Source organism: Xyrauchen texanus, chromosome 6 (assembly GCF_025860055.1).
Source record: "Xyrauchen texanus isolate HMW12.3.18 chromosome 6, RBS_HiC_50CHRs, whole genome shotgun sequence".
NCBI classification, from domain to species: Eukaryota; Metazoa; Chordata; class Actinopteri; order Cypriniformes; family Catostomidae; genus Xyrauchen; species Xyrauchen texanus.
In genome coordinates this window covers 42,689,293-42,707,517 of record NC_068281.1, presented here as the reverse complement: position 1 = coordinate 42,707,517, position 18,225 = coordinate 42,689,293, and the positions used below count along the sequence as shown (strand labels likewise).

At 42.4% G+C, this 18,225-nt stretch overlaps 2 protein-coding genes across 3 annotated transcripts in view; both read left to right on the top strand.

The window, feature by feature from the left end:
- The window catches only part of LOC127645727 (zinc finger protein 420-like), a 451,613-nt gene that overhangs the window by 47,404 nt on the left and 385,984 nt on the right, over positions 1-18,225 (top strand). The window lies entirely within an intron of this gene.
- Positions 1-18,225, top strand: part of LOC127644814 (gastrula zinc finger protein xLCGF3.1-like) — a 126,455-nt gene that overhangs the window by 33,689 nt on the left and 74,541 nt on the right. The gene's annotated exons all lie outside the window — the stretch shown is intronic.

Genomic DNA, 18,225 nt, shown 5'->3' with positions numbered 1-18,225 from the left:
AAATATTACAATAAACATTTACCAGTAATATTTGTGGATGTCTCCACAAAGCAGGCAAAGGAGCTGGTCAATCCGCCTGTTCGTGTTCCCCTTCAGGAATTTATAGTTTATCGTGAGGAAGAATCTATGTAAGAAAGATAACCAACTTGAACCATAAAAAAAAATGCCTCAACAGGATTAGCACACCAAGGAAATGTAGAATATGAAAAATGTCCTGGCAATACACGTTTTAAAAAGTATCTGTTATTTGATGAGTTAAGTATGGGTGTACATATTAGTGTAATTACAAACAAAAAGGCAACCATTCATTATGCATAGTGAAAATCACTGAAACTAGGAGTGTGTAAAGGAAAAAACATGCTTGTTATTACAATAAATAGGCCTATATACAACCCTGTACCTCTCAGCCTTGTTGTTAGTTTCGCTGTTTTCATGATTGAATGACCTTCCAAAATTGGACCAAAGCTCCCCGCAAGAAATCCACTGATTCTTCAGGTACGTAGCTACATGTGTACTACCAATGTAGGAATCCAGCTCTTTACACTTTGTGGCAGAAGTGTGGATAAACTCCTCTTCCTGAGGAACATAGATTTTTTAAAATTAATAATGTTTACAACCTTACAACTGTTTAAAAACAGAAGCTAAAAGAACAGAGTAGAGGAAGAATCTATGTAAGAGGCCTGAAAACGTCTCTGGTTACTTATCTGTAGCCCCAGTTCCCTGATAAAAGCGGAACGAGATGCTGCGCTGATTTAGCGATTTGGAAACGTCTTTTAGGAGTGACCAGCTGTGAATGTGTGTGCAACACATCAATGAAATTGACTAGAATTTATAGCATCTGCTGGTGACATCATAGGATGCACCTGTAGCAAGTCTATAAATGGACGCGTCACGGTTGCATCATCAGGTATTTTGTCTGAAGAGCAGTCCTGGGGCATCCTCAGTGTGGCAATGAAGCACAGCATCTCTTTCTGCTTTTATTAGGGAACAGGGTTACAGTTTAGTAACCCGAGACGTTCCCTATCAACAAGCTACACTTTGATGTTGTGCTAATTTAGCGCTTTGGGATCGAGAATACCCACGCCGCCACACTGTGGGTGTCCGGACCCCTTACGGTTGTGTAGTTATGCTCACAAGAGCGCAAGAGGTCTCAGACAAGAGCTTGTGATGTTGACTCAAGGATGTAAGAGCCCGGAGTGGCATGAATATCCAAACTATAAAATCTTATGAATGTGTGCGGAGAGGACCAGCCTGCCGCACCACAAATGTGCTGCAGAGGGACACCTCTGGCCAAAGCTTTAGAGGAGGCGACCCCTCTGGTAGAGTGAGCCCTGATACCTACTGGCGAAGCTTGACCTCGTAAACCAGGGCAATAACATCCCTCACCCAATGTGACATCGTTTGCTTTGTGGCGGTTACGGCCCCCATGACAAACGAATAGTTGCCCTGACTTATGTCACTGGCTAGTGTGGTGGACAGAAGTCTGAAGGGCACGGACTGGACACAGTCTGTGAATTATTTTCAGTCTAACTGTAGCCTGGCCACAGCCCGAGTAACCACCTCAAGTAACTCCTCAGCCACTTTATTATTGTGCATGGAACGTCCAGAGATGGGTAGCTCAAAGTCTGCAGACTCAAGAGATTCAGCGTCACCCTCGTGAACCGAAGAGGCACCGAAATGCACTTCAGGCTCACAAGAAGGACCAGCTGGATCTGGGGAGAGAGCGAGCAATAGGGGCGGACCCGTCTCTCGCTCCTCTGCCAGATCCATGCGAGAGCCCCACGATAAAAGAGTGGGCGCTGGCTCTTGGAAGTAAGCGAGACGAGTGCAAAGAATTTTCACTGTAAACAGATCGCAATGCTCGCACCTGCCCTGCCCCAACACTAACAGCATGCTCTTCCCCCAAACACACAAAACAAAACTGGTCTGCATCCATTTCAGCCATAGAGCGTAAACATGGGAACACACTGCTTGCTTTGCTTCACACTCATTCTTGGAAAGGAGAAAAGGTTTTCTGCGCACTGCCTAACAAATTCTAACTCCTAACAAAGGAAAAGAAAGTCCTATCGGGAAGACACGCAAGCTTGAGTGAAGTTTGAGATGCCATTTATTTGATAGATGTAAAACGGGAGGTAATGTCTCTCTCTTTGGCGTAGGCCCCGTCCGGCAGTCCGAGGGAGTTGTACCCGGAACCGTCATGTCCTGCCGGAGATAGGAGGCAGGGGCGAGGAGCCTGCCCCCCTGCGGGACAGGGCTCAACTGGTGGTGGGGAGGTGGAGGTTGCAGTGTTAGCACACCGAAACAGCAATGTGATAGATTGTGAGCGGACTTATAAAGCAATGGCCTACGTGCGATTGGCTAGGAGTTACCCAGCTAATGATGTGATGATGTACAGCTGCTGGTCTTTACGCTAGAACTACACTCCACTTCCATTTCTGACAGCTTGAGAAGCACAACACAAACAGAGTGGTCTGAAGACAAAAGACCTGACGATGCACCTGTGATGCATCTATTTATAGCCCTGCAACAGGTGCATCCTATGATGTCAATTTCATTGACGTGTTGCACACATATTCACAGCTGGTCACTCAAAGATGTTCCCAAAGCGCTAAATCAGCACAGCATCAAAGTGTAGCTTGTTGATAGGAAACTTAATTTATTCAGAGCTTTGTCAAGCTAAAATATTGTGGAAAAAGCTTGTTTTAGGGTATAGCTATGAACGAGTCTTACCGTTAAACACACCTTCATTGCAACCATTGCTTGAATCACCATGTTTCTCTGGCCCACTGGCAGGTTTCCTCCATCTCGTTTTACCAACCACCTATGCACAACCTACATGTTAAAGGAAATAAAAGTTTTATATTCAGTTAGCATTGTGTAATTTATTTTTAAACTATTTTAAATTTTCCTGTATACATTATGGACTGTAAAGCCAAAATTCTCAATTACATTTTATAATGGAGTGCTCGTACTAATGTTTTTAAGGGATCTGTGAATTATTGGCAATAATAATACAAGTGGTAATACATATACAATATTTTTACAGTGTTATCACAATTTGCTGCCTGAACTGTTCTGTCATCTACCTGCAGCACGTGAAACCAGCAAACAAGGACCTTTGCTGAAGGAAAAATCTGTCTTAAGGCATTGAGCTCTTTCAGGTCCCTGTCAATCATGACTGACCTATACAGAAATAAAAGCGAATACACATATGAAAATCATGAATTTAACAGGTTTTTGCTAGACAAGATGGAGGATTAAAGGGCCCCTATCTTACAATTTTTTTAAACTTTAACAGTGTTTACGTATTACTCCTCTCAAGAGCAGTTTAAGTACATAGGGTACTGACCGGGCAAGAAAGCCAGGATTACTGCTAGAAAGCTTTTCCAGGCAGAGAGTGAGTGTGGCTGTTGATTCTTGACTGATAATGAAGTATGCAAATGGAACTCCTCTTCCAATACTATTACTGAGAAGAAGTGCATAAAATGCATAGCCATATGAGGTCATCCCTTTGTAGGTGGCATCCATGAACATCATGGGATGTGGATGTCCCCTCAGTAGTTGTTTTTGCCAGGGTGCCTGTACAACAATTATCAAGGGTTGTTCATCACTTAATGGCTGATAAAAACAAATGTTCTCCTTTAGCTCTGATGTGGCGAGTATATCCACACTGAAACAATCATTTACATCAGGAAAAATGAGGGGATTGATGCTCTTTTTGATAATTCTTATATCCTCTGGTGTAACGTAGTATCGACGATTGTGTTTGTCCATATGTCCATGCCTTTCTGCCCAATCAACACTCTTCAGAAGGGTTTCTGAGACTGATATTCCTTGCTCAAGCCACATGTCAATGAAAGCCAATAGTTCTGGGTCAACACGTTTTTTTACACCCTCTTCTTGAACGCTGAAGTCATGTCCACTGTCTTTCAGCATTTTATGCACAACAGCACCTGTAAATCCAGCATCCTTGATTATATTGAAAGACACATACGCAAGAGTTAGCCCTGGTTTGGGTTGGTTTTCCTTTGCTACTTCCAGTTGCTTTGTTTGATCTCTCACATGCATAATAGTAGTAGTCCTTGTGAGTACATACAGGAGATTTAAAATAGCTGTGAGTTTCCTCTTCCAATTTCTTGATCTAAGACTGCATGAAGTCCTCCTCCTCAAAAACAATAACTTCTTGGATGACCTCAGGATCTGTAACCTTCATCTTTTGTTTAAAAATGAATAAAACAAAATTAGGAGAGTATTCAAAGCCATATTCTGAAAACAAAACAATTATTTTGACCAAAAAAACAAAACAAAAAACAACCATCTATAGAGTGTACCAATTAACAAATAAGAATATCCATCTAGGAATAGAATGCCTAAAGCACAGTTTTCCTGCCCCATGAGGAGCAGCATTACCCTCCACCAGTAAAACTAATCACTGGGATTAATATAGTACAGTTTTCCTGCCCCAGGAGCAGCAGCATTACCCTCTACCAGTAATACTAATCACTGGGATTAATACAGCACAGTTTTCCTGCCCCAAGAGCAGCAGCATTACCCTCCACCAGTAATATTAACTACTAGGATTAATAATGCTCACAGCGCAGTTTTCCTGCCCCAAGAGCAGCAGCATTACCCTACACTAGTAATACTAACCACTGGAAATAGTAATGCCTATAGCACAGTTTTCCTGCCCCAGGAGCAGCTGCATTACCCTACACCAGTAATACTAACCACTGGAAATAGTAATGCCTACAGCGCAGTTTTCCTGCCCCAGGAGCAGCAGCATTACCCTCCACCAGTAATACTAACCACTGGAAATAGTAATGCCTACAGCGCAGTTTTCCTGCCCCAGGAGCAGCAGCATTACCCTCCACCAGTAATACTAACCACTAGGATTAATACAGCACAGTTTTCTTGCCCCAAGAGCAGCAGCATTACCCTCCACCAGTAATACTAACCACTGGGATTAATACAGCAAAGTTTTCTTGCCCCAAGAGCAGCAGCATTACCCTCCACCAGTAATACTAACCACTGGGATTAATACAGCACAGTTTTCTTGCCCCAAGAGCAGCAGCATTACCCTCCACCAGTAATACTAACCACTGGGATTAATACAGCAAAGTTTTCTTGCCCCAAGAGCAGCATTACCCTCCACCAGTAATACTAACCACTGGGATTAATACAGCACAGTTTTCTTGCCCCAAGAGCAGCAGCATTACCCTCCACCAGTAATACTAACCACTAGGATTAATACAGCACAGTTTTCTTGCCCCAAGAGCAGCAGCATTACCCTCCACCAGTAATACTAACCACTAGGATTAATACAGCACAGTTTTCTTGCCCCAAGAGCAGCAGCATTACCCTCCACCAGTAATACTAACCACTAGGATTAATACAGCACAGTTTTCCTGCCCCAGGAGTAGCAGCATTACCCTACACCAGTAATAATAATCACTGGGATTAATACAGCAAAGTTTTCCTGCCCCAAGAGGAACAGCATTACCCCACACCAGTAATACTAATCACTGGGATTAATACAGCAAAGTTTTCCTGCCACAAGAGAAGCAGCATTACCCCACACCAGTAAAACTAACCACTAGGATTAATACAGCACAGTTTTCTGCCGCAAGAGCAGCAGCATTACCCTCCACCAGTAATACTAACCACTGGGATTAATACAGCACAGTTTTATGCCCCAAGAGCAGCAGCATTACCCTCCACCAGTAATACTAACCACTGGGATTAATACAGCAAAGTTTTCCTGCCCCAAGAGGAACAGCATTACCCTTCACCAGTAATACTAACCACTGGGATTAATAATGCTCACAGCACAGTTTTACTCGAAGAAAACCTCAGCGACCGCTAATTGCTGAACACACCACATAACAGATAAGATTTGGGCTTTTTGTCAGTCCAACACCAGTCACTCGACTTTAGACCCTCAGATTTGAGTTATTTTCTTCCAAACATCCTAACGTGCTTCAGTTAGTTGGAGTTCAACATGTTCAGTTCTGTGCAGAACTGTTATAATGCTACCTATGCTAATGCTAACTGAATATTTGCCTAATAATAATGTGCTCTTTGACTCATGATAGCTGAAATAGTTAAACCCAGATTACCAAATAAACTTTTTTTTTAAATCTTACCTTTGGAGAAAGTTTACTCACGTCTCAAATTCTTCCAACCGACGCACGCTCCCACTACCGACACTACTGAGAATCTTTTTTTTTTCTTTACTTGATCCCGCCTGTTTTTCAATTCTTGGACCCGCCTCTGTTTTCATTGGTTATTTTTGTGAACCAATCATATTCCGTTCTGCCCTCAGAACATGTTTGTGTAAGTAAAACTCCCATCTGCGTTTACAACCGGGCCAAGACCCACTTTTCAGACAGCCTCGGCCAGCATTCACACTTGTTCAAATGAACCACACTAGCAAAGCAATCGCTCCAGAGTTCGTTTTAATCGAACCAAACCTGCCAAGTGTGAACACCCTAAGTCACACAGTCACAGGTTGGCTCTATGAATCACATTCTGATTGAGTCTATTACGATTATGTTCCCTTGCTATGCTTGTTTTTATTTCTGAAAACTCGACATGACCGGGCATCAGAGTGAAATACTGAGGGAATATGTATGTCTGTCACATCTCCTTCATTCACATTCAGTGTGCTGGACCTCCAAATGAAGAGGGTGAGAAACTGTCAGCAAAACAGTCGGTAGGTGTGACACCCTTGGCCAAAATCAAGTCAAGTGTTGGTTAGTGAGATGCTGGTTTTACAATTTTTGTATAATTTCCACTTGAACACTGTTCGGAAAGGTAGAATTACAAAGCGGTCCTCGCCCTGGAATTTTCAGCGTTGTTACCTTACTGTACTTGGGGCAGAGAACCTTGCTGGTGGAACGACTTGAGGTATGTGGTGATGGCTAAAGCTGTTGTTGTTGTTATAAAATTCTTGCTGTAAAATTAAAACGGCTAAACTGACAGATATAGAAAAAAGAACTTGAAGTCCATATTAAGCCAGCATCCCACTAGTCGATTGGCACTAGCTGAGTACTCGGCCAATTTTAGTTGTGAGCTTAATTTATGTACACTTATGAATCTTTGTTAGATGACCGCTGCATTAGGGATGTAATTCATCTCTGGAAACCACACCGCGGACGTTACGAGCATTTCTCTTGTGCACGTGTGAAGATGAACCACTTCTCAAGCACTCTGATGTGAACGCCGTCTCCAGAGGCTTGTGCCAAACTCCTGCGAAAATATAAACAAGGTATAAACGTATTCGTTTTGTGAATGCAAAGCACTCCAGTTTCACGTAATGGCCATGTAATGTCAAATATCCGCAGCCATTGAGGGTTTTTTCAGGCAGTGTTGGCATGCAGTGAGACAGAGGAGATGCCCTGTTCTATTTCTGTGGAGATGATCAAATGCAAGAAACACAATCTCAAAGTCTCCCTTCATTAGAAATAAGGGCTTATGAGTTAATCAGAGAGCCTTAAAATAATGTGTGAAAGTGAAGAATTTAAGGCAGAAATATTTTATTATTGCGTAATATAATAATAGCTATACAGGTTGGCTGGGTTACAAAAGAAGCAAAAGAAAACTAAACATTGAAAAAGTCCAATGGATCAAAAGTAAATCGGACAAATAAGAGGGATAATTTAAATATTATTGTAAATTTTATGCTTCTATATTTGACTGTCATTCATATGATTTTGAAGCCTGAAAAGGAATTCATATACCCTTATTTTATTATATGACCCAAGCTTAATTTGTATAAATGACCTTGTTGTGTACATGAAGCACACATAGTGAGTTTGTATGGTAATTAATCGTCATAATCGTCAGCCAAATTTCACAATCGTGACCCCTAATTTTCATTATTAGGTTTTTACCTTGTGAATTGTTTTGTTAAAAATGTGTATGAAATTTCAAACAGCTTGTATCATTATTAAACATGTGATTTCATGACATCACATAAATTGATAGAATGTGAAATTTGTACATTTTTAAAAAGCTAAAATTATATTAAAATCATAAAGCAAAATATATTTAAAAAAAAATTACAATGTATTGTGTGAATAGCGCAATATTGACTGAGAGAAAATCATTCAGTGATCATACAAAAAGCTCTTTTGTACCACAAACCACTGTGAACACACTTGGAGTAATTTTGAGTTTTCTTTTGTTCAGGCATCACTCAGATAAGGCAATACTACTTGTGAATGGCAAACTCAAAAATGTGTGAGTGTTTTATAGGGCAGGGTGGCTCTGACCAACATTTCCAATCTCATATTATTGATTTGTATACTGTATGAAAAAATAATACTCAAGGTAAAATAGTGCTGAACTTTATTACAAAAATAAACAGTACTCACTGAACCATGAAAATGTATTGTACTTTTTTAAATTGGGTAAATATATAAATATTAATATATTTGAACACCACAATTCACTTTCCAAATGTCCCTTAAACTAGCGTTCCGAAAGCCTTTTATACCCATAGTCCCACTCAGACAATACCATTTCAATATATTTAGACCTCTCAAATCAACACAATAAATAACCTCTCTTTATACTTATCACATGTATCAAGAGCAAGAAACCGCAATAATGATTTATATTCAATTAATTATCACTTAAGCTTAAGACCCCTTGGCTAACATATGCAGAAGTAAACAGAGTTTGTGGAAGAGTAAAAGAGTACAAGGGCGAGTGACTGCGTTCTTAAAACAAACAAATTAACACGGTGGATGCCTGAGGTACCTCCCGGTATGCAAAGATCAAAAAAGGCTACCACTTATTCCAGTCCTTCCCTGTATCCATCACAAACTTCCTTACCATGTACTTTTTTGTTTGATTGAATCTTTCAGCTAACCCATCAGTTTGTGGATGATTGGGGGTTGTTTAAATGGCAGAGATGCCCAGTTGTTGGTGTGAATTTGTCATCAGTCGAAGTTGGTCCATTGATCGGTAAGTATCTCATCAGGTATGCCAACCCTTGAGAACAACTGCACCAGTTGGTCTGGTGATGCATCATAGGGGAAAGGCTTCAGGAAGTCATATCGCATAGTCACAGATGACTAATATATACTGGTGTCTCCGCTCCAATAAACGGATGTTTAATGGAATAAAAGGACCATCTATACCAGAGATCAAAACATACTTGCCTTTTGTTCCAAATTGCAAACAGACTGCGTATAATATATGAAGCATAAGCTATGTAGCAAATAATACAATTCATTTTTAAATAATTGTATTTTTTTTATAAGAAGCACATGAATATAATGTTAATTTCACCATATTGTGGGATATCCTAAAATAGTCTGTGATTCTGAGCCTTTTTTTTTAGATGGGCTAACCCAGTGGTTCCCAACCCTGTTTCTGGAGGCCACACAGCACTGCACATTTTGTATAGCTCCTTTTTCTGAAACCAAATTCAGCCTAATAATGACCGATTAATTTGAATCAGGTGTGTTGGAAGAGGGGTGTGGCAGGTTGGAGGGCGGGGCCGGGTCGTATCTGCCGGGGGACGAGGAGCCCAGCCGCCTGAACGAGGACGATGGCTGCCGACCGCGAGGGGAGAAGGAGCTCCTAGCCGACCGCCTGGAGCGAGAGGACCGCTGCCAGGGGCGGGGGAGGCCCCTTCTGTTCCCCGAGAACGCGGCAGGGTGTTCCGTCCGCCAGGGGCTGGAAGACTGCCTCGGATCCACCCGGAGAGGTGCGGCTGTCGTCCGATAAAGGGCGGAGGAGTGGCCAAGGAACAAGCTGTGGTGTATCGGAGAACTGGCGAGTAAGAGGTTTTTTTTTTCATTTCTCTCTCCTCTCTCTCTCACTGTCGCTCTGCGTTGGCCTTTATCCTCTCTTAAATTTTACAGTTTTTTGGGGGGTACTACACTGTTACAGGAAGTACCCCCCATTTTAATTATTTCTGTTTCCCTCCCCTTGTCCCCTCCCTCGTCCAGGTAGATGGGGATGACCTGCCGGCAGACAGCGCGGAAGGCACGCCCTCCCCCAGGGAAAGAGGGGGGTGTACGTCAGGCCGGGGGCTCTCCAGCCTGAGAGAACGAGGGAGGAATGTGGCAGGGTGGAGGGCGTATTAGGCTAATTATGCCTCCGTGAGGTTTAAAGGCTAACTGCAGAGGGCCGTGCAGGAGAGAAAGATCTTTTACGGACATGTCCGTCATGTGTGTGTTTATGTTGTCTTTTAAGTTTACTATTAAAAATATGATTTATATCGTCAAGCCGGTTCTAGCCTCCTCCTTTCCATTGATCCCTTTACAAGGGGAAACGTATAAAACCTGCAGGACGGGGTACTCAAGGACCAGGGTTGAAGACCACTGATCTAGATCACTGGATCTAGCACTACAAATAACAGGAGTGGAAGACCATGGGTGGGGGAACAACTGGACATATTGTCTAATAAAATGTTTTATTGAATGCAATTGGTTGCCTTGTATTCTGTACTATTGACCAAACTCCTTTCTTGGCTTAAATTGAGCAGTTGCTGGTGTGATTTGATATTTAGATTAGTTTTAACTTTGTCATTGCATCCAGTACTATAAATATAGGTATCGTCAATGCAGTAAATTGTAAAGTGTGCTAATTAATAAAAGAACATGTTTAACAAGTCCCATTTACTTAAACAATCTAATGTTAAATGTAAAGGAAAAAAGTCATCAGTAGGCTACAGTACGGTAGCTAGCATAGCCATTTCTAGCTCTGCATCACAATACTGCTACCTAGTGTTATACGCAGAGGCAAGGCAAGGCAAGGCAAGTTTATTTATATAGCACATTTCATACACAATGGTAATTCAAAGTGCTTTACATAGAAGAGATTAAAATAAGAATAAAAAAAATAAGAATAATTGAAACAGTTTAGAGTAAAATAAAATACAGTACAAACAGTCGGGCACACAGTGGCACAGTGCTCATTCAGTAAATGCACAGGTAAACAGATGTGTTTTGAGTCTGGATTTGAATGTGACTACTGTAGGAGCACATCTGATCTCTTCTGGAAGCTGGTTCCAGCTGCGGCTGGCATAAAAGCTAAAAGCAGACACTCCTTGCTTAGAGTGAACTCTTGGTATTTCTAGCTGATGTGATCCTAATGATCTGAGTGATCTGTTGGGTTTATATTCAGTGAGCATATCTGCAATATATTGAGGTCCTAGCCCATTGAGTGATTTATATACCAGTAATAATACTTTAAAATCAATCCTAAATGTAACTGGGAGCCAGTGTAAAGACCTGAGGACTGGTGTGATATGTTCATATTTTCTGGTTCTGCTCAGAATCCTGTCAGCAGCGTTCTGTATGAGCTGCAACTGTCTTATGGTCTTTTGGGAAGGCCAGTGAGGAGTCCATTACAATAATCCACCCTGCTGGTGATGAAAGCATGCACAAGTTTCTCTAGGTCTTGACTGGAAACAAAGCATCTAATTCTTGCAATATTTTTCAGATGATAGTATGCTGATTTAGTTATTGCTTTGACATGACTACTGAAACTAAGGTCTGACTGTAGAGACACACCAAGATTCCTGACTTGATTTTTAGTTGTTTGACCCCTAGCGTCAAGGTATGCATTCTCCTTGAGAACGTCATCTTTGTTTCCAAACACAGTGACTTCAGTTTTGTCTTTGTTTAACTGAAGAAAGTTTTGGCACATCCAACTGTTAACTTCATCAATGCATTGGCACAGGGAGTCAATGGGGCTGTAATCGTTAGGTGATAGGGCTAAGTAGATCTGTGTGTCGTCTGCATAGCTGTGGTAAGCAATTTGGTTCTTTCTCATTATTTGGCTCATTGGGAGCATATACATGTTGAACAGGAGTGGCGCAAGGATTGAGCCTTGAGGGACTCCGCATGTCATGGACGTCCACTCAGACTTATGGTCTCCTATACTCACATAATAACCTCTCCCTTCTAAGTATGATCTGAACCATTTTAGGACCATCCCAGAAAGCCCCACCCAGTTTTCCAGCCTGTCAAGAAGTATGTTGTGATCAACAGTGTCAAATGCAGCACTGAGGTCGAGTAGTACCAGTACTGATAATTTGCCTGTATCAGTATTTAAGCGAATATCGTTTATTATCTTTATGAGCGCTGTCTCTGTGCTGTGATGCGATCGGAAACCAGATTGAAAATTGTCAAAGTATCCATTTGAGTTCAAGAATTTGTTCAGCTGATTGAAGACAACTTTTTCAATGATCTTGCCTATGAAAGGAAGATTTGAGATCGGTCTATAGTTATAGTGCTTAATATGGTCTTATCCAGATTGCTCTTTTTCAAGAGGGGCTTGACAACTGCAGTTTTCAGGGAGTTTGGAAACTTTCAGGGAGTTTGGAAACAGCAGAGGCGTTTCCAGCATTGAAGGACATCCTGGGCTTAGCCCAGACAATTTTATTTGCATACAAGCAACCACTTCTCTGTAGTCCAAAGCTGGTGAGAGGGCATTCTTTGAGTTTAGCTCTGGCTGGGCCTGTTTCCACAGTTCCTAAATCTTCCACTGTAGTACTATCCTCAACTAACTCATTCTCTCTCCTCCTCTAATCATCTGTGATGCAAAAGAACAGATACAGCACATAACGTATTGCAAATCAGCTTCAAACAACTAATTCATCAAGTGCTACATATTTCAAATTGTAGACCAATACCATTGAAGAAAATGTATCTGGAAGAGCAGATCAGTGGGATTGCCCTTAGATCTATCATGATTCTTGAATTTTCATGTACATTACCATAAAGTCATCACAAAAGAGTTATATTATAGTGAGTAAAGTGAGGTAAAACATTTTTTAATATAAATAATTTATAATATATATATAGTCAAAATGATGTATAAGATCCTAAGTTAAAGCAATACATTAATTACTTTATTCTAAGTTCATTGACACAACATGCATCGAACTGTATATAAGTCTCCATGTTCATCTGTCAAAATCCTTTCATTAGGATCATTAGGAGCATTGGGATAAACAATGTTTCACTTTTAACCCTCTTTAAAGTAAAGTGACTGATTAATTGTTACAAGTTTCCATGCCTGATTCTGGCACAGCTGCTGCTGGCTCCTCAGTCTGTAGTAATAATAATAATAATAATAATATGTTTATTTTATATAGCGCCTTTCACAAACCCAAGGTCGCTTTACATAGTGGAAAGGCAATGAAACACAACTGCAAACAAACCAAAACAATACAACAAAGACATGTTATCTGTATGAAGCTATGAGTTTGTTGTGGAGAAATGATCATTAAACAAAAAGGTTTTGAGATGTGCTTTAAAGAAAGGAAGAGAAGCACAGTCACGAAGAGGTTGTGGGATGCTGTTCCAGAGTTTGGGGGCCAAGGCACTGAAGGACCTGCCACCCAGGGTGGAAAGTCTGGAGCGGGGGATAGCCAAGAGATTTTGATCAGAGGATCTCAGTGAGTGTGAAGGACTGTACGGGGTCAGGAGGTCGCGGATGTAGGGGGGAGCAAGGTTGTGGAGGGCTTTGAAGGTGAGTAGTAGTACTTTGTATTTGATCCGGGACGGAACTGGTAACCAGTGGAGTTGGTGGAGAATGGGTGTGATGTGTGCTGATCGTCTGGTATGGGTGAGCAGCCTGGCTGCCGAGTTTTGAATATATTGTAGCCTTTTAAGTGATTTAACAGGGAGACCAAGGAAAAGTGCGTTGCAGTAGTCAAGACGGGACATAATGAAGGAGTTTACCAAAATCTGTGCATCACTAGCAGAGAGAAAGGGTTGGAGGCGAGCAATGTTACGGAGGTGAAAGAAGTCTTAATGAGTGATTTGATATGAGGATCAAAGCTAAGGGAGGAGTTAAGCAAAATGCCAAGGTTTTTAACAACAGGTGTAGGGTGGATAGGTGAACCATCAATGTTGAGAGTGAGACTGTTAGATTTGAAGAGGATGCTTTTAGGGCCAATCAGCAGAATTTTGATTTTATCTTTATTGAATTTGAGAAAGTTGTTTTGCATCCATAATTTTAAGTCAGAGAGGCAGTCAGTGAGGGTACATGGTGGTGGATGAGAGGGAGAGGGAATGGTAAAGTAGAGTTGGATATCATCTGCATAACAGTGGAAGTTTAGACCATGGCTGCATATAATTGGTCCAATAGGGAGGATGTAAATAAGGAAGAGGAGGGGCCCCAGTACAGAACCCTGGGGGACACCACGGGTGACAGGGGACTTGGAAGACTGATGTGAACCAAGTGTTACAAACTGCCTTCCGTTGGAGAGGTATGACTGGAACCAATTCAGGGCTGTTCCAGAAACACCAATAGCAGACAGACGGTTGATTAGAACATTGTGGTTGATGGTATCGAAAGCAGCACTAAGGTCAAGGAGGATGAGAATGTTAAGTGAACCAGAGTCAGCGGACGAGAGAAGATCGTTAACTATGCGTAGAAGGGCTGTCTCTGTACTGTGACATGAACGGAAGCCAGATTGAAAAGGCTCATACAGGTCATGGTGATTAAGAAAGGTGTGTAGTTGTGAGGCCACCACTCTTTCCAGTACCTTGGCCAGGAAGGGGAGGTTGGAGATAGGGCAGTAGTTTAATAGAGATGTTGGGTCGCAGTCTGGTTTTTTGAGAATGGGTGTGATTGCAGCATTCTTGAGGGCAGCAGGCACAACACCAGAGTTGAGGCAGGTGTTTACAATCAATGCAATGGGTTCAGATACGGATGTGATGCAAGCTTTAAGTAGAAGGGTGGGGGCAGGGTCAAGCTGACACGATGAGGAGTTGGACTTATTTATAATGTCAGTGATAGTGAGAGAGTCTATAGCGGTGAAATGGGAAAGCTGAGGGCCCAGAGAGGGAGGAGAAGAAGAGAGAGAGATAGCATTGGGGTTGAAGCAATGATAAATTTGGCTAATTTTGTCATCAAAGAAGTGTAAGAAGGCCTGGCACTGCTCAGGGGTCTTGTGACAGGGGGTTTGAGGAGTTTTTCCAAGGTCCTGAACAGGGTTTTAGGCCTGGATATGGAGGATGTTATGAGCGATGAGTAATAGTTTGAGCGGGCAGCATTGAGGGCATCCTTATATGTCTGAGTATGTTTAGTGTAAAGCATGGAGTGAATTCTAAGGCCAGTTTTCTTATAGTAAGTTTCCTGAGCTCAGGGGTGAACCAGGGGCATGTATGGTTTGCTGGTACAAGCCTAGTCCTAGCCGGGGCTAAGCTATCAAGCAGGCTGGTCAGGGTGCCATTGTACATAGCAACCAAGTCATCCGCGGACGAGAGCTCATCAAGGCCAAACAGTGGAGAGGCCTGTATAGAGGCAGCAAACATGCTGTGGTCTATTGACCCGATGTTACGACATGTAATAGCTGTTTTCTCTGAGGAGGGAGGAGGAGTGTTCATATGAAAACGGCATTCAATGAGCTTATGGTCGGAGACACCAGAGATGGAACCAGAGACAGAGATGTCATTTAGACCAGAAGAGCAAAGCAGATCCAAAATGTGGCCATGAGTGTGAGTAGGAAAGTCAACATGCTGTGTCAAACTAAAACAGTTCAATACAGAGTTAAACTCAGAGGTGTAAGAGCAATTAGTATCCACATGAATGTTAAAATCCCCTAACATAATCATAGCAGAACAAAGAGATGAAATAACAGTGAGAAGTTCATTCAATTCAGACAGAAAATTTACAGATGGTTTAGGGGGGCGGTAGATTAGCAATAGTAGAAGGGGTAGGGTAGAAACAACCTTCACAGCAATATATTCAAAAGATGTCACTTCAAATGGCCTAAGTTCTTTAACAGTTAGATCTGAGCGGTGCACTACAGCCAACCCACCCCCTCTCCCTACAGATCTGGGTTTGGATAAGTAGTAGTAGCCAGGGGGGGTCAGCATGTTTAAATTAATGCAGTCACTGGGTTGTTGCCAGGTCTCTGAGAGACAAAACAAGTCACAATGATATCGTTTATTAGAGCCATTTTGTTTGTGATTGAGCACGCATTTAGGTGGCCAATGTTAAAGTTCTGACATGATGACGAGACAGGAGGAGGCAGCCTAGGACGACGAAGTTTGTCAAAGTTAATTCCCCTGTTCTTTGACTGGTATCGTCGACAGCGATCGGACGTGTAAACAGTTGGGATTTGAGCATCATGTCCATAGATGAAAGTCGATTGTCTTTTGGAGCGATGAACATAACGTGGATGACGAATAATTCCAAGCGAGCAGCAGAGTTTATACAGCGTCGGGTCGAGGGGGGTGTGACAGCGAAAAAGTTTGAGACCAGCAGGGGTGTAAACTGCCTCCATTGCCAGGTTACAAAAAACACACAAGCACAGTATAAGGCAAGCTGAGAGGACTTTAATCCAGCTGCCAACAGGAAACATAACATCGAAACAGTAAAGTTGCCACAAGCGACACAGCAACACCACGCAAATGCTACAAGTTAGCCAACCAGGCTCACAACACAACCCAGTCCGCAATGTAATTAGCGCAGTTTAGTACGCCAACCACTGTACAGACTGGGGACAACAACGAGGCAAGCGGGTAGAGACACACTCACCACTGTAGCAGTCATGTGAGGGGAGCGAGGAAGAGAGCTCATGCAGGGGAAGAGCAGGCGTGCCGGGCAGTGGCAAACAGAACTGGAAGAGCAAGTTTGTAGCAAAGTTTGTAGCATTAATCCACGGATTGAAACAACAGCAGCAAAGCAACAATGGTCCAGCGACAGAGCAGGAAAGTTCGGCAGACACCAGGAGGAGATGCGGTAATCCACTAGATTTCAGGTGAGAATGTCACACATGCACAGCGTTCACTCAACTGGAACTGAAGCTCATCTTTGCTACCCTCTACAAAACCATTTAATCAAATCAAGTCACACATACATTTTATGTTAATGCTTATTGGTTATCCTTAGAGGAAAAAAAACACCTGATAAACAAGAAAAGTACACTCTGAACGGAACTAGCACCTACGTCTCCGGCGTGAGAGGCGTATGCGCTAACAAGGAGGCTAAGGGCCGTTACATAGGCAACGCGAGCAAGCAACGCGAGTGACGCGAGCGATGCGCTCCCTTTCATAGTCTAAACTGTGGACGCAAGCAGACACACGCGTCACGGGCGATGCGTGAAATGCAATACACCGCTCCCGCAACAGGGGATAGTAGAGTCTGGTGATATTAGTAGAGTCGGGTCACGAGTGCATATTGCTGATTTTACATAGGCGGCATCAAAGGCAGCGCAGAGATAGACGGTGGTATGTTCGCCCTTTAAACCAAAAAAGAGATCAGGATGGTGAGTTTGTGTCTCTGGTGCTTCCCATGCGAAGCATGGACGAGGAGAGACATTTAAATATAAATGCGGATGTATGCGTATAAGCTCGCATAATTTTTCCTCTTCGCCCGCCATTGTATTCAAATCTTCTTCTGTAAACATAATATACTTGAATTAATGTACAATACTTGCAATGTCGCCCCCACCGACAACGCATAGTATTGCGTGCATCGGTGCTTCGCATATCAAAAACTAGGACGACACATTTGGCTACGCATCGACGCATAATGGCGGCCGAAGCGTAGCGACGCGCAGCCTTTCAGACGTGTACGCGTACCGATGCGTTGACTATGTAAGGGCCCTTAAGGCTACAGCCTTTAGCGTCAGTCGCTAGTGCACCTCTAGATGTCAGGAGAGTGAGGTTTACACACTGCACAGCTATCTATCTGCTGGCTCTCGTTACAAGTGCAGTGTGATAAAACTAGTGTTCCTGGCTACCCACTGACTTCTTTCGGAAAAATCCCCATAGCCTCATTTGCTTCATTTTTGCTGTCTTTCCTGCTAACTGCTGTTAACTCGCCAATAAGTCATCAAATGTCATCTCCTCCCCTACCTGCTGCATATTCAACAGAGAGGAAGAAACAGAGTAGCCCATAGGCTACCGACAGCAAAGTAACTTATTCTATAGGCTAGATTATTTTTAAGACCTATGTCTATTTTTACAGGCTGTATGCAGTATGTGCAAATCCAAAGCACAATGAAATAAGGCAACTTATGATTACGGGGGTTTACATAGGCTATTGTCTGGTTTCATATTTGTCAGTCAACATTTCAAAATACATTCGGGGCTACACTCAAAACATTCGGGGCTAAAGCCCCAGCAAAATCGGCTGATGCCGCGTCTGGTTATACGGTAATTAAATGTAAATAATAATAATAAAGTAGCAGACATATAAATGATACAACACTAGGTTAATATAGCCATTTCCAAATGCCTG